The sequence below is a fragment of the Narcine bancroftii genome, chromosome 6 (assembly GCF_036971445.1).
Source record: "Narcine bancroftii isolate sNarBan1 chromosome 6, sNarBan1.hap1, whole genome shotgun sequence".
Classification (NCBI taxonomy): domain Eukaryota; kingdom Metazoa; phylum Chordata; class Chondrichthyes; order Torpediniformes; family Narcinidae; genus Narcine; species Narcine bancroftii.
In genome coordinates, this window is record NC_091474.1 from 126430598 (window position 1) to 126446464 (window position 15867).

Here is a 15867-nt window from a genome sequence, read left to right on the forward strand (position 1 = left end):
AGATTTTTACACTTGCACTTGTTTTTGTCATTTTCCCCTTTAAAATTGTAAAGGTTAAAGGTAAAGGTTCCATTATTGTCATGTAATACTACATTTAGAATGTAACTTACCTGAAATTCTTTAACTTTTGTCTTCCGTAAGGCAGGGTCACCACTTTGTCCAGCGTCCCCCCACATTGTCCTCATTTTCATGAGAATAAGAATACAATCTGTAAATCTAGATGACAATTTAATTTGTCATCTTGTAGCGACGCACAACTATGCTGTGACGAACCAGCTCCACTTGTTATGCTCGGTCAGTGGGGCATTTGCGACAAAGATGGCAATGCGCATCCATCTCTTCCAGTCCAGAATGAAAGTTGGAGTGTGCACTCGTGTCAGCGTGACACAAGCGGTGGGACATGCGCATGGTCCGACTGTGGGCCTGCCTGATAAGTGAGTGCGCAAAGTTTAAACATTCTGCTGTGACACAGCCTTCGTCTCCAGTCTGTTCAACTGCTCTTTCACAACACACACTACAGTGGTGACCCTGACAAGTCTCCACGCGCTGAAGACTCAGCCAAATGTACCCAGCAGCACTAGGTGCCGTAGCGTTGAAGCTGCTGACCTTCTGGACTAACCGGCCCTGCACTTGGTTTGGCCAAGCGGAGGCCCAGTTCCAAATCAAGCAAATCACTTCCGATTCCATGAAGTACTTCTATGTCGTTAGTTCACTCAGCCAGGAGACCGCTGCCCACATAGATGACCTAACTCAAGCTCTGCTGGAGGAGGTAAATATGTAGCATTAAGGAACCTCCTTATAAGCACCTATGGCCTCTCCTGATGCGAGGGTGGCCAGACTCCTACACTCAGACGGTCTGGGGGACAAAATGCCTTCCTCGTTAATGGATGAAATGCTCGCGTTGGCAGAGGGTCATAAGCTCTGCCTCCTGTTTGAACAGGCCTTTTTAGAGCAGATGCCGGAAGACATTAGGCTCCTGCTTGTCGGTGCCGACTTCAGCAACCCGCGCAAGGTCGCAGCAAAAGTCGACGTCCTCTACCACACTAAACGTGAAAATCCTGAAGCGGTCCAACGAGTGACCACACCACAGCACGTCTGTCCGTAAGCCCAGTTCCCCAGCAGAGCGCCATAACAGCAGACAGAGCCAGGCCCCCATGGACCAATGCCTGTGCTTCTACCACCAGCGTTGGGGAGCTGGAGCACACAAATGTCGTCAACCCTGTTCATTTCAGGGAAATGGCCGTGGCGTGCTGTCCAACAGAACACCCTACTTCATGTATGGGATGGCATCTCGAGTTGCAGATTCCTTGTCGACACAGGATCCGAGATAAGCACTGTCCACCTACTTCTCTGGAGATGCGCATGAGACCACGCGGCCCCACCATACGTGCAGCCAATAACTTCACTGTTACAACATTCAGCCACAAACGCATACCCCTGCATTTCAGGGAAATGGATTTCAGTGACAGTTCACCTTGGCGGCAGTGGACAAGCCCTTCCTGGGCGCAGATTTCCTCTGGGCGCACTCATTACTGGTGGACCAACACGGCAAGCATCTGGTCCACACTGAGATGTTTCAAACTGTTCCCCTCGGTACGTCAAATGAACCAGCCACCCACCTGGCCGCAGTGGAGACTGCAGACAACTGTTACACTTGCCTGCTCACCAACTTCCCTGCCATCCTTCGTCCACAGTTCTCCTCAAAACAGCCACCACCACATGGTGTCCAGCTCCACATTGTGAGTAATGGCCCCGCCATTCACTTGCGAGCTCACAGGCTGGCAACGGACAAGCTCAAATTGGTCAAAGAAGAGTTCATGCGCATGGAGGAGTTGGGCATCGTCCTCAGATTTGACAGCCTGTGGTCTTTCCCCCTCCATATGGTACCCAAGGCCAATGGCAGCTGGCAACCATGTGGAGACTACTGCCATTTAAATGAGACTACAGTCCCTGACCGCTACCCAGTGCCCCACATCCAGGACTTCACAGAGAACATCAACGGCGCACAGTCTTCTCCAATGTCGACCTGATCCAGGGATATCATCAAATACCAGTGCACCCAGATGAAGCGCAGAAGACAGCCATTATCAACCCATTCGGCCTCTTTGAGTTCCTCAGGATGCTGTTCAGCCTGAAGAACGCCATGCAGATGTTCCAGCTGATGAATGCGGTGGGGCATGACCTTCCATTCTTTTTCATTTACCTGGACAACATCCTCGTTGCAAGCAGCACACCAGAGGTACTCGTGGTCCACCTCTGACAATTTTTCACTCACCTGGCCCAATTTTGGCTCACGATCAACCCCGCGAAGAGTGAGTTCGACTGCAAGTAGATCGATTTCCTGGGACACTGCATCACTAAAGACAGAGATACCCCTCCCAGACAAGGCCAATTTCCAAGGCTGGACACACTCAAAGGCCTGCAGGAGTTCATGGGGATGGACAACTTTTACAACAGATTCATCCCCAATGCTGTTGCCATCAAGCGCCCCCTTTTCGATCTGTTGACCACCTCCACCAAGGACCTCCATTGGACTGATGACTCCTTGGCCACTTTCACCGCTACTAAGGAAGCCCTGGTGTGTTCCATCATGCTCGTACATCCACAGATGGATGTACCCACGGCACTCACAATCGATGCATCCAGTATAGCAGTGAGCGCGGTCCTCGAACAATTGGTGGACGACACCTGGAAGATGCTTGCATTCTTCAGCCGACACCTTGGGCCACCAGAACATCAGAACAGTGCTTTCGACAAGGAACTGTTCACCCTCTACCTCACCGTCCGCCATTTCCATTATTTCCTGGAGGGCTGTGCCAGCCATGTGCTCACTATTGCAGGGTGTCTACTTCTACAATTTAGCCCAAGCCCAACAGTCAGATCCGGAGATGAACTGCTTCCGCACAGCTGTCACGGACCTACAGCTGCAGGACCTGCCCTTAGCCAACAGTACCACCACCATCCTCTGTGACGTCTCCACAAGCAGCCCCTGGCCAGTGGTACCAGCAAAGTGGCAGAAAACGGTTTTCGACCTCATACACGGTTTGTCACACCCCTCCATCCACTCCATGGTCCAGATGATTTCCACCCATTTCATCTGGCATGGCCTTCGCAAAAGGTTCACTGAATGGGCATGGGCTTGTCCGGACTGCCAGATGGCGAAGGTGCAGATCCACACACGAGCGCCCATTCAACAGTTAGAGCCTACCTCAAGTTGTTTCCAGTATGTCCATGTGGACGTTGTTGGCCCACTGCCCGTCTTGTGGGGGTACCACTTCCTCCTCATAATGGTAGACTGGTACACTCATTGGCCAAAGGTGACCCCACTTCCTGGCATCACTGCTGACACTTGCGAAGGGTCTTCCTGTTCACCTGGGTCTCCTGTTTTGGTGCCCCCTCACACATCACCACCAACCGGGGCACACAGTTTACGTCCACCTTGTGAACCGAACTATCCAAACCCCTGGGAATGGAGCTCCATCACACGACTGCCTATCACCTGCAGCCTAACAGCCTGGTGGAGTGGTTCCATCAGCACATAAAATCAGATCTCATGGCACGCCTCAAGGGTCCGAACTGGGTGGATGAGCTACCTTGGTTGCTCCTGAGAATCGACAGCCCCCAAAGATGACTTGCATGCTTTCACTGCTGAGTTGCTTTATGGACAGCCCCTCACTGTCCCAGGGCAGTTCCTTCCCTCTCCCATTGGCCCAGCCCAAGACAAGGAAGCCACACTCATCCAACTACGGGAGAAACTGAGTTCCCTGGCCCCCCCACCATCTTCTTGGCATGGTCAGCCCCACCCCCCCCCAACTCATGTTCCCTGTGATTTGATGTCTTGTGCTTAGGTCTTCGTACGCTGGGGTGGACACTGAGCACCTTTTCAACATCCCTACAAGAGACCCTACAAAGTGCTCCACAGAACAAGTTCCACTTTCGCCTTAGATATCAAGGCCAGAGAGGAACTTTTCACATTGGACCGTCTGAAGCCGACTCACTTGGACAAGACCCGGACGGTCCAAGTACGGCAACCACCGCGCACATGTAGGCCTCCAAAGCGCATTCTGGGGGATTACATAGCGACACACAACTATGCCGTGACAAACCGGCCCTGCTTGTTAGGTGTGGTCAGTGGGGCATGCACGACAAAGATGGCAACACGCATCCGTCTCTTCTGCTCCAAAATGGAAGTTGGCGTGTGCACTTGCATCAGCGCGATGCAAGCGGCAGGACGTACACATGGTCCAACTGCCAGCCTGATAAGCGAGCGCGCAAAGTTTATATAAACATTCTACTGTGACATTTGAGCTAACGGCCTGTCTCTTCAGTCTGTTCAACTGCTCTTTCACAGCACACACTACCATATTATTTTTTTTAAATCTAGAGATCCGGCACAGTCACAGGTCCTTCTGGCCCTTGAGCCCATGCTGCTCAAATGCACTAATTAACCTACAAGCCCCGTTCATTTTTTTGGAACCGGAGCATCTGTAGAAAACCCACACAGACACGAGGAGAACGCACGCATTCCTTACAGACAGCAGTGAATTTGAACCCGGGTCACTGGCGCTGTAATAGTGTTGCCTTAACTGCTACTCTAATCATGCCAGCCTTTACAATAGTGTCTAAATCCCAATTTCTCCACCATGCTGTTTATCACGATCCATGCCACTGTCATCTTTGACTTGGTTCCTTTAAATAGTTCTCTTTTTTTTAGAAACCAAAACATCTTGCAATATTAATTGAGTATCCAATGCAGTTGGAAGTCATGCTTCTGGGTGAGTCACGTTGGGACAACTCATGAGGAATGGACCACATACAGGAAAACTTGATAACTGTTGATAAGTTCTTTCCTGCAGTCGAGAGGGAGTGCAACTCCCACAGATTCATTTCTGTTCACCTTGGCTGTGCACTCCAACCAGACGTAACCTCAGACACTGATTATTTGCAATCTTCTCCAGATTGGAAACGTTGATGTGCATGGTTCAGCTAGAATTTGAGAACAAAAGTGAACAGCAACAAAGACATGTCATTGAAGGGCTCCTTGGATCAACGATCATAATCAATATCTGTTGAACCGTGGCATGTTTTATAGCCGATTGTCATTTTGACTGGCTGGTGAGCCTTTAGTTTTCAATTAATATTTGTCATTGATACTTATTAGGAAATTGCAACAATCTGGAATTTATTCCTAGTGCCTCTTTCAGCTGAAATCACACTTTAATTAGTACCTTTTGTAAAATCACAATAAAGGAACAGAAGTACGCCAATTGGCCCGTCAAGTCTGCTCTGCAAATCCACCCTGAGCTAAATTGTTCTCACGTCTAGTTCCAACTTCTGGCCTTTTCCCCATATCCCTTGATACCCTGGCTAATTAGATATCTATCAACCTTCCCCTTAAACTACCCCATTGATCGTGCCTCCACAGCTGTATGTGGAAGCGAATTCCACAAATCTATGACCATTTGTCTAAAGAAATTTCTCCTCATCTCTGTTTTAAATGGGTACCTTCTAATTCTAAGACTGTGCCCTCTTGTCCTAGACTCACCCACCAAGGGAAACATCTTATTGACATCTACTCTGTCCAATATTTTCAGCGTTCAAAATGTTTCTATGAGATCCCCGCTCATTCTTTTATACTCCAATCAATACAGTCCAAAAGCTACTAAACGTTCCTCATATGTTAGCCCTTTCATTCCAGCTATTGTCCTGGTAAATCTTCTCTGTACTCTCTCAAACATCACTACATCTTTTCTAAGATAAGGGACCCAAAACTGCACACGGTACTCCAAATGAGGTTTCCGCAGTGCCCCATAGAGCCTCGTCATCACCTCTTTACTCTCGTACACTATTCCTCTTGAAACGAATGCAAACATAATATTCGCTTTCTTTTCTGCCAATCCAACCTGGTGGTTAACCTTTAGGTTATCCTGCACAAGGACCCACAAGCCCTTTTGCACTTCCAAATTTTGAATTTTCTCTAGATCCAAATAATAATCTGCCTGTTAATTTCCTCTTCCAAAATGTAATCCGCACATTTCTCAACATTGTATCTCATCTCCCATTTCTTTGCCTGCTCTCTTAAGCTCTCCAGGTCTCTTTACAAACTTTCAGTTTCTTCAACACTTCCTACTCTACCACCTATCTTGGTGTCATCTGCAAACTTTGCCACAAAACCATTTACTCCATAATCTAAATCAACAATATACATTGTAAAAAGAAGCAGTACCAACACCGACCCTGCGGAACACCACTAGTAACCGGCAACCAACCCAAACAGGATTCCTTTATTCCCACCCTTTGCTTTCTGCCTATCAGCCAATGCTCCACCCAATCTTTCCTGTAATTCCATGGACTCTCATCTTATTAAGCAGCCTCTTATGCAGCACCTTATCAAAGGTCTTTTGAAAATTCAAATACACAACATCCACAGCCTCTCCCTTGTCCATCCTACTTGAGATTTCCTCAAAAAATTCCAATAGTTTGGACAGGCAAGATCTTCCCTTCATGAAACCATCCTGGCTTGGACCTATCATGTCATGCACCTCGAGGTATTTCATAACCTTGTCCTTGAGGATCGACTCCAAAAACTTTCCAACTACTGACATCAGACTAAAAGGTCTATAATTTCCTTTTTTCTGCTTCCCTCTTTTCTTAAACAGTGGAACTATATTTGTGACCTTCTAATCCTCCAGAACCATGCCAGAGTCTATTGATTTCTGGAAAATCCATTCTAATGCCTCCAAAATCTCCAAAGCCACCTCCTTCAGAACCCATGGGTACAGCACATCTGATCCAGCAGACTTATCTATCTTTATTCCATTCATCTTACTAAGCACTATTTCTCAAGTAATCCTGAGACCTCTATCAAGTATATTACTACTGTCCTTCTCAGTGAAGACTGATGCAAAATTCTCATTTAGTTCCTCTGCCATCTCTTTGTTACCCATTATAATTTCTCCAGTATCATTTTCAATCAGTCCTATATCTACCCATCTCTCTTTTACTCTTCACATATTAAAAAAAACCTCTTAATATCCTTTTGTGTGTTATTTGCCAATTTCCTTTCATAATTCATCTTTTCCTTCCAAATGAACTTCTTTGTCTCTTTCTGTAAGTTTTTAACCTCTCTTGTTAGCCAGATTTTTGTGCCACTTTTCCTGGAATATATCTATTCTGCACTTTCTTTATTTCCTGTAGAAATATCATCCAATTCTGCTCTGCCGTTTCCACCACCCCCCCCCCCCCCCCCAATCTAGCTTACGTTTCCAGTCAACTTGGCCCAGTTCCTCTCTTAAACCTCCGTAATTCCCTTTGTTCCACTGAAATATTGACACACCTGATATCAGCTTCTCCTTTTCAAATTTGAAACTGAATTCAATCATGTTATGATCATGACTTCCTAAGGGTTCCATCACCTTTAATCCCTAATCACCTTAGGTTCATTACACATCACCCAATTCCTGGTGAGCTTATCGACGAGCTGCTCCAAAAAGCCATTCAGTAGGCACTCTACAAACTCTCTCTCCTGAGATCCAGTACTTTCCTAACCTTCCCAATCCCCTTTCATGTTAAAATCACCCATAATTATTTTGACATTTTCCTTCTGACACACCTTTTCTATTTCCAGCTGTAACTCCTATTGCACTTCTCGTCTGCCTTTTGGGGGCCTGTGTACAACTGACAATAGGGTCCTTTTACCCTTGCCATTTCTTAACTTGACCAATATGGATTATACCACTTCTGACCGTATGTCTCTTCTCTCTAATGAGTTAATATCAAGGCCATACCACCCACTCTACCTACCTGCCTACTTTTCCTATACACTGTCTACCCTTGGACATTCAGCTCCTATCCACATCCATCATTAAGCCCGTATCTCGGTGACTGGCACAATGTCATCTCTTTCAATCTGTAGCTGTACCACAAGGTCATCTAATTTATTCCTTGTACTCCGTGCATTTAAGTACAGTACCCTCAGACCAGTATCTGTTACTAATTTCTCTGTATTTCCATTGTACTGTAAATTATCCTGTCTTTTCACCTGCCTGTCCTTTTTGTCTTCTTTGCTGCACATTGTTTTTGACTTTTTTCTAATTTCCTTTCTCAACCCTTGTGATAGTACAGATCTATCACCAATGTATATAGTTACAGTATCTAGATTGTGCTTACAGCGATTGGCTGAGAGCTTAGCCACGCCTTCTGTCTGGGCCTTAAAGGGCTGTGTCCCTAGCCAGGTCGGATCATTCCGGACTGGTCGGCCACCTGTGAAGAGCTCCGGTCTTTTGCTAATAAAAGCCTTGGTTTTGATCAACAAGTCTTTGATTCTTTTGACGAGCTCTACAACTCTAACACCCTGGTTCCCTTCTACCCTAATCTCTGCACTAATTTTGATTTCCACCCCCCTGCCAAACTACTTTAAACCCTCCCAACAGCTCTGACAGGATATTGGTCCCCCTCCAGTTCAGGTGCAGCCTGCCCTTCTTCCTGAGAAGAGATCCCAGTGATCCAGAAAATCTGAACCCTTGTCCCTTGCACCAACTCTTCAGCCATGCATTCATCTGCCATAACACCCTGTTCCTACCCTCTCTGGTGTGTAGCACAGGCAGCAATCCTGAGATCACCACACTTGAGGCTCTGCTTTTCTGTCCTAACTCCCAATATTCCCACCTCAAGACCTCATCCCTACTTTTCTCTTAGATTGGTCCCATGTGGACCATGACATCTGGCTGCTCCCCCTCCCCCTCCCCCTCCAGAATGCTATGAACTCAATCAGAGACATCCCTGGGAAGCCACAGACCATCTGGGAGTCTCGATCTCATGTATGTTACTGACAGCTTTTTTTAATGTCAAAGATATTAATTTATTTATAAAATCGAATACAATACATTCCCAGTTTAAACTACAAACTTTCCATTTGCATGACATCAATAACCTCATCTTACCTGACCTCTCCTGGACCCACAATACCTCCTCATCAGTCAGGAAGGCACAGCAAATACTTCCTCAGGAGCTTGAAAAGGGCAAGGCGACTGGCCCCCATCTTGACAACTTTTTACAGGAGCAAAAATGAGAGTGTCCTGTCTGGCTACATCATTGTGTAGCTCGGTAGCTGCAAAGGATCGGACTGAAGTCAATGCAGAGGATTATTAAAATAGCTGAGAAGATCACTGGGGTCTCCCTTTCCTCTATTGATATTTACCAGGAGTGTTGCTTAAATAGGCTGAAAGAATTATAGAAGACCCTTTCCATCCAGCATACAGGATCTTTCACCCACTACCATCAGGAAGGAGGTACAGGAGTGTTATATAGTCAGGATAATGTGAACTATTTTGTAACCACATAAGAATACACCCTTCTCACTGTAGTGCCCCACTGTGGGGGGGGGGGGGGGTATATATATGTGAGTGTGTGTGAACAGTTTCCTGAGGTGGTGGAGGGCATCAGTAAATAAAGTCTCTTCTGTTATTTGAATCTTAAATCTCTAAGTTATTTAAGAAGCCTCCCAAGTAACTCAGAGACATAACAAAGAGCATTAAAATTAGAACTGCCAGGCTAGGAAATAGCTTCTTCTCACAGGCTGTGAGGCTTATGAACAGTATCTTGTAACTGAGTAAATCATCCAAAATACTTATATATACAGGGATAACTTGTTTAACACAGTTTTGAATAGTGTGGGTTTTGATATAACGTGGTTTATAATTTTAATATAGTAATAACAAAAAAATGTTTAATGTTATTAATATTGCATTACCAACAGTGGAGCAATAATTTAACATGTTTCCTACCCCATCCCTTCACTCAGCCCTGGTGACATTGGTGTCGGTGAAGACTTTGCCCTGTATGGTGTACTCCTCTTTCCTGTACCTCCGCCTCACAGCGAGTCCTGGTGTGCTTCACGGCTTGGACATCTCCCCGCCCTTCAAGCCCCCCACCCCACTCCCACCCCCCATTTGCCCGGCCACTGTCTCTGAGCCAGCGGACTGACCACACAATCTTGGCCACAGGTGGCGGTCTTTGTATGCTGCCAGGTGATTTATCTCCCCATCCCAAATCCTGCCCCAGAGAGCTAATCTCTTCATTGAGACTCCCCACTGCTCACCCTCCCCATGGCTCTTTGACGTCAGTGGCCAGGATAAAACTGTCTCTCAATTATATTATAAAGATATGTATGATGAAAAAAGACTAAAAAAGTGCAAACTACATTAGACAAATATTTTCTTAAATTAACTAACTCCCCTGTGATTTGATAAAGGCCCCAGCACTGTATCACCCCACACTCCTCGCCACTCATGATGCTCCAGGGCCTTGGCACATTACCTCAGCCCCAACAAATGACACACCAGACTTGTCACAGGGCACCCACCAGCCCAACACCGGTGACTGCATACAGGCACCCCAGACTGTCCAGGACTCCATCACTGCGCTGCAGTCACAGCCAGTACTACAAGGGACACAGTGGAAAACCAAACCGCCTGAAAGACTTAATTAGTAATTGTATCAGCAACACTTCACCCCGCCAGACTCTTTTTAAAAACAAGTGGAGAATGTGGTAAACCAATGTATGTATATATTTATCTGTCTGGGCACACCTATTGGCTGACTGTACCTGTGGCCCCTCCCACAGACTCCTGAATAAAGGTGACAGTCCCCCAGCCCCTCCTCAGTTCAGGACAGTCGATCAGCCTTCATTCTATTGCCAGTAAAAGCCTATCAGTTTTCCTCAGCTTCAGTCGTTTGAGTCATTGATGGTGAATCACTCTCTGTATTGTTCGTTTGTTTACATTCATTACCTGTTTACAGTTCTTTTATTTATTTACATGTTTACTATGTATACAGTTTATTTTTTCACTACCAATTCTTCCGTGCCTACAGGAAAAAGAATCTCAGGGTTGCATGTGATGTCATGTATGTACTCTGACAATAAATTTGAAATCTGCAAAAATAAATCTGATGAAATAGCAGGCCAGCTGGATCGACTGGGTAACCTGATCCAAATTTCTAACTCTGTCTGTAATTAACACTTGCCTTGTTAGTAATGGACAAACTCAGAAGGATTAAAATGAAATGCAGGATCTGGGGATGTGCGCTTTATACAGCAGGATAGAGCTGTGGGTGGGAGGGTAAGGCGGAAATTACAAGAACTAATCTGTTACCAAGACTGTTTCCGGTCGGTAAGTCTCAGCAAAGAACTGATTGTTCCCAACTCATTGGCTTGGTCATTTCAGATGGTAATTGTGAAGCTGGGACAAAACAGTATTAGAGCCCAGAGTTTTTCACTCGGACCTGCATGTCTATAAAGATAATCTGCATGGTATTAATATAACAAAAGAAGACATTTCTCTAGCTCTGTGATATGTCTCTAATTTATTAAATTTGCTGGATTTGGATGCAACTGACAAAGCCAGAATTTATTGTCCATCTCACCTTACCCTTGAGAAGATAGAAGTGAGCTTCCTTAGAACCATAGAATGCTACAACACAAAAACAGGCCCTTCGGCCCATCTAGCATGTGCCAAACTATTATTTGTCTAGTCCTTTTGACTGACTATAGCCCTCCATGACCACCATCCATGAACCTATCCAAATGTTTCTTTGTGGCCACTGGAATCGCAGTGGACACAATGAAATAACCATGCAAGGCTTTTCTAAAGTGAATCAAACGGATTTACTCTTCATCACCCACGCCACCTTTTAAAAGCCAGAATCGCGCACTTGACCCGCACTGATGTCATCACACACTGATGTCACATGACCAGTTTGATGCCTCCTGGGAGTTGTAGTGCCACCATAGGGCCGCTACATCTTAAAATGTCGAAAAAACCTGTTTGCATCTAATGTGTCTGCATCCCTCACAATTTTGCATCCCTCCATCTCTCATTCTCTGATAAGGAATAAAATTCTCACTCTTATTTGATCTACTAAAGGTACTGCCACAGTGGAAATGGGGAGGGAGTTAACTCAGCAAAGATGAAGGACTGAGAAATGCCTTTCCAGGTTCGGATGGTGTCTGGCTTGGAGGGAATCCATGGGTGGTGGCGCTCCCATTTCCCTGCTCCCCTTCTTGTCTTTCTTGGTAGTAGAGAGCACGGGGTTGGGAAGTTAGTTTGCAAGGATGTCCTGGAGCTGAAATGGTTGACCTTCTCTTAACCACACCTACCTTCCTACATGCCCAGGCAATGACTCAAACAGGGATTTGTTCTGTGAGCATAACATGCCCAGGCAATTTCCTATCTTATTGGGTAGAACTCAGAACTCAGGGTAAATCTCGACTAGAGACTGAGCTTTTTCTGGAGAACTGGTCTGAAGTGCTGACCTTTCATGCTGAGTGAATCCACTTGGTTGGAGGGGGGAGGGGTGTCTCAGGGAAACTGGGAGCAACATCCCTGGAGCTTGTGGCAACAGCTTTACAGGGCTGCCTAGGCATCTTTGGCAGGGGGATCTCAAAGCAAATCTGAGACAAACATCCATTCAACACCTCTGCCCCTAATGTGGATGTAAATGCCTGGGAGAGTTGTAACACGCAGGTAAACAGACCAAATGCTCATAGATGGGATTAAGCCGAGTAGCTCATTATCACCCACAACGTATGTTGCCCCAGAGATGAATGCGGTGGAGTGGATACAGTCGTCCACCTCAATTCAGAAAGAGGATTTGTTAAGAGTGCACACAGAAGGATGCAAGGTTCAGCCCCATCAGCATCCCCCATCTACCAACTGTTCCCAGGGGTGCATGCAAATACAGACATCTAGAGCTGCTGGAGGATCATCAATTCAGTTGTCTGGCTGAAACTTGTTTTTTTTTTGGCACAGAGATGTCGTGAGGGAAAGCAACTGACTGCTGAGGGATGGGCTTGGTGCAGCCAACGCGAGGGTGCTGTGAGGAAGGACCACAAGTCTCGAGTCGTTCTGTCACTACTGGGCATTGGGGAACTGAGAATGAGGGAAAGCCCCTCAAACAACAAATAGGGGAGTAACGTCAAGGTGCCACATTGATGTCAACGGTGCTAAATAGAGATCGTATGTAACAATGTAAATAGATAGAAAAGTATGGATACGTCACTAAAGATGTGAAAAGACATTGAATGGCCTCCTACTTTATAAATAATGAATTTGAATTAGATCAGGAAAAAAAATTGACCTGCATAGGTGTGAAGTGCTGAATAGTCTATTTTTGGTGTGATAAATATTAATGCAATTCAATGGTCATGAAATCACCAAGGTGGTGTTTAAATGAGTCACCATTGTTTTCTAGGAGCTACACTCATACAGTGCCAGTGGTCCAGGTTAAAATTCACTGCTATCTACAAGGAGTTTGTACGTTCTCCCTGTGAACCCATGGATTTCCTCCGGATTTCTCCCACCTTCCAGAGGCAGATGGAAAACAGTTCATCAGTGACGTGAGTGTATTTATGGGCTCATGGGCTAGAAGGGCCTGATACCATGCTGTATCTCCAAACAAAAGTCCATCAAGACTGTCTGCCATGAGCAGTCTGAAGTATCCCTCACCATTGTTTGCAGGATTATGGAACATCTGAAGTAATGGACCACAGGTGCCTCTGAGTCCACAGCAGCTCATTATCAAGTCTTGCCTTCAGTCCCATTCTTCAGCTCATCACTGGTGAAGCACAGAACATCAGTCTAGAAGGCAAGTAGTTCAACATTGTGCTTATGTTTGGGCATTATTTCCAACCCATTCAAGGGTGACTGGTTATATCAGAATTGCTATCTGTTGCTTTTAAATAAATGTTGTTCTTAAATCAGGAAACGTGCCCATTAGGCAGTGTGAAGTAGATCCGCTAATTCTCCAGGAAATGGTGCAATATCAGTTGTGGTCTGACATCAATAGTTGTATGAGTGAGCAACAGAATGATTCACACTTCAATCTGGGGTTGGTTCAATTTCACTTTATGTTTCTCTTGCTTTCTCTCTCCTCTCACACACTCACTCTCTCTCCCACCCCTTCTCAGAATCAGAATTTATTGTCAAGCACACGTAATGAAATTTGTTGTTTTGCGGCAGCATTACAGGCGCAAATATTAAAGTTATAAATTACATTTTAAAAATAAATAAATTAGTGCAAAGGGAAAGTGTCGTAGTGTCTGTGGGTCACTGTCCGTTTAGAAATCTGATGGCAGAGGGTAAGAAGATGTTTCTGCGCTGCTGGTTGCGTGTCTTCAGGCTCCTATACCTCCTTCCTGCTGGCAGCAGTGGGAAGAGGGCATGGCCTGGGTGGTGAGGATCCTTGAGGGTAGAGGCTGCTTTTTTTAAGACACCGCCTCTTGTGGATGTACTTTAAAAAAATTTTTTTTATATTTTTCACACTATGAACCATAATACACACAAACATTTCCCTCTTGAATATACAGTGTAATTTTCTCCCTTTTTCCCCCTCCCTTCCCTCCCTCCTTCACCCCCCCTCCCCACCCACTCAACATTCAACATATATGGTACATTAAACAATGTCATCACACAATGAAAATAAACAAGAAATTTGTGTCTTCTACTTTTACATACTGGGTCAGTTCATTTCGTCTTCTTCTCCTGTCATTTTAGGTGGTGGAGGTCCGCGGTAGGACTTCTCTGTTGTTTTCCATGTACGGTTCCCAAATTTGTTTGAATCCTTGATGGGGTGAAAACTGAGGCACATGATGGTGCTGGATGAGTTCACAACACCTTGTAGCCTTTTTCAGTCGCGCGCAAAAACTTGCAGAAATTTCCAAGAATCTCCTCAAATTTTCTCACGCAGTATACCTGCTACCAAGACTTCTTTGTGATTGCATCGACGTGGAGGCCTCATGACGGATCTTCAGAGATGCTGACTGATGCACCATCAATAATTCCAAAAGACTGGAAGTTATTTAAAACTGATAGGCTTTTATTCATAATAGAATAGAGGTACATCCATGCTGGTTGACTGTCCTGAACTGGGGAGGGGTCTGTGGAACAGTCACCTCTATTCAGGAGTCTGTGGGAGGAGCCAAGGGTACATTCAGCCAATGGTTGTGTCCAGACCATTAAATATACAAACAGTGGTTTACCACATTCACCCCTTGTTTTAAAGAGTTTGGCAGGGTGAGGTGCATCAGATGTTATCATAAATTAAGTCTTTTGGGTGGTCTGATCTGCTGCTGTGACCAGGTTGCTACAATGGGGTCCTGGACGGTCTGGGGAGACTGTATGTAGTTGTCGGCATTGGCTTGGTGGATGTGCGGCAATGAGTCTGGCATGCCATCCGATGGGACTGGGTAACATGCCATGGCCCTGGTGCATCATAGGTGATAGGTGAGGGGGGTGCGGGGTGATCACTAATGGTCTCAGGAACCCCTGAGGGTGCCAGGTCCCTATCAGAGACTGTGTCCTCGTGCCCATCAGGGTACATCACACAGGCGTGTTGGGAGTTGGCATGGGGGAGGTGGACCCTTTTGACCAGTGGGTTGGACTTAGGCTCCTCACATGCTTCCAGAATAGGACATTCCTGGGGACGTCAGCCAGGCTGGCAGCGTGGTCCCTGTTGCAGACTTCCCAGGGGAAGAAAACATTCTTTCATGTGGAGTGGCATTGGTGGCTGTACATCGGAACAATCTGATGGAATGGAGCACCTGTGGGAGGACATCTTGCCAGTGGGAGACAGGAAGGCCTCTAGACCACAGGGCCAAGAGGATGGCCTTCCGACAACTACATAAAAAGGTGTTCTTCCTTTTTATCTGTCCATTCCCTCAGGGGTTGTAGCTGGTGGTTCTGCTCATAGTGATACTTCTGGCCAGCAGGTACTGGCGCAGCTCGTCATTCATAAAGGAGGGCCCCCAGATGCTATGGATATAGCAGGGAAACCCAAACAGAGTGAAGAAGCTGCATAGGGCCTTGATGC

At 46.0% G+C, this 15867-nt stretch overlaps 1 protein-coding gene across 2 annotated transcripts in view; it reads left to right on the forward strand.

Moving 5' to 3' along the window:
- Nucleotides 1-13251: 13251 nt before the first annotated feature.
- elovl5 (ELOVL fatty acid elongase 5) overlaps nt 13252-15867 on the forward strand; it is a 134782-nt gene continuing 132166 nt past the window's right edge. The window contains exons 1-2 of one of the 2 annotated variants that reach the window (XM_069886004.1): nt 13252-13396; nt 13518-13644. The gene's annotated coding sequence lies outside the window, so the exon portion shown is untranslated. Of the gene's footprint in view, nt 13645-15867 lie in introns of both variants that reach the window. The other variant, XM_069886003.1, reaches the window with a different exon arrangement.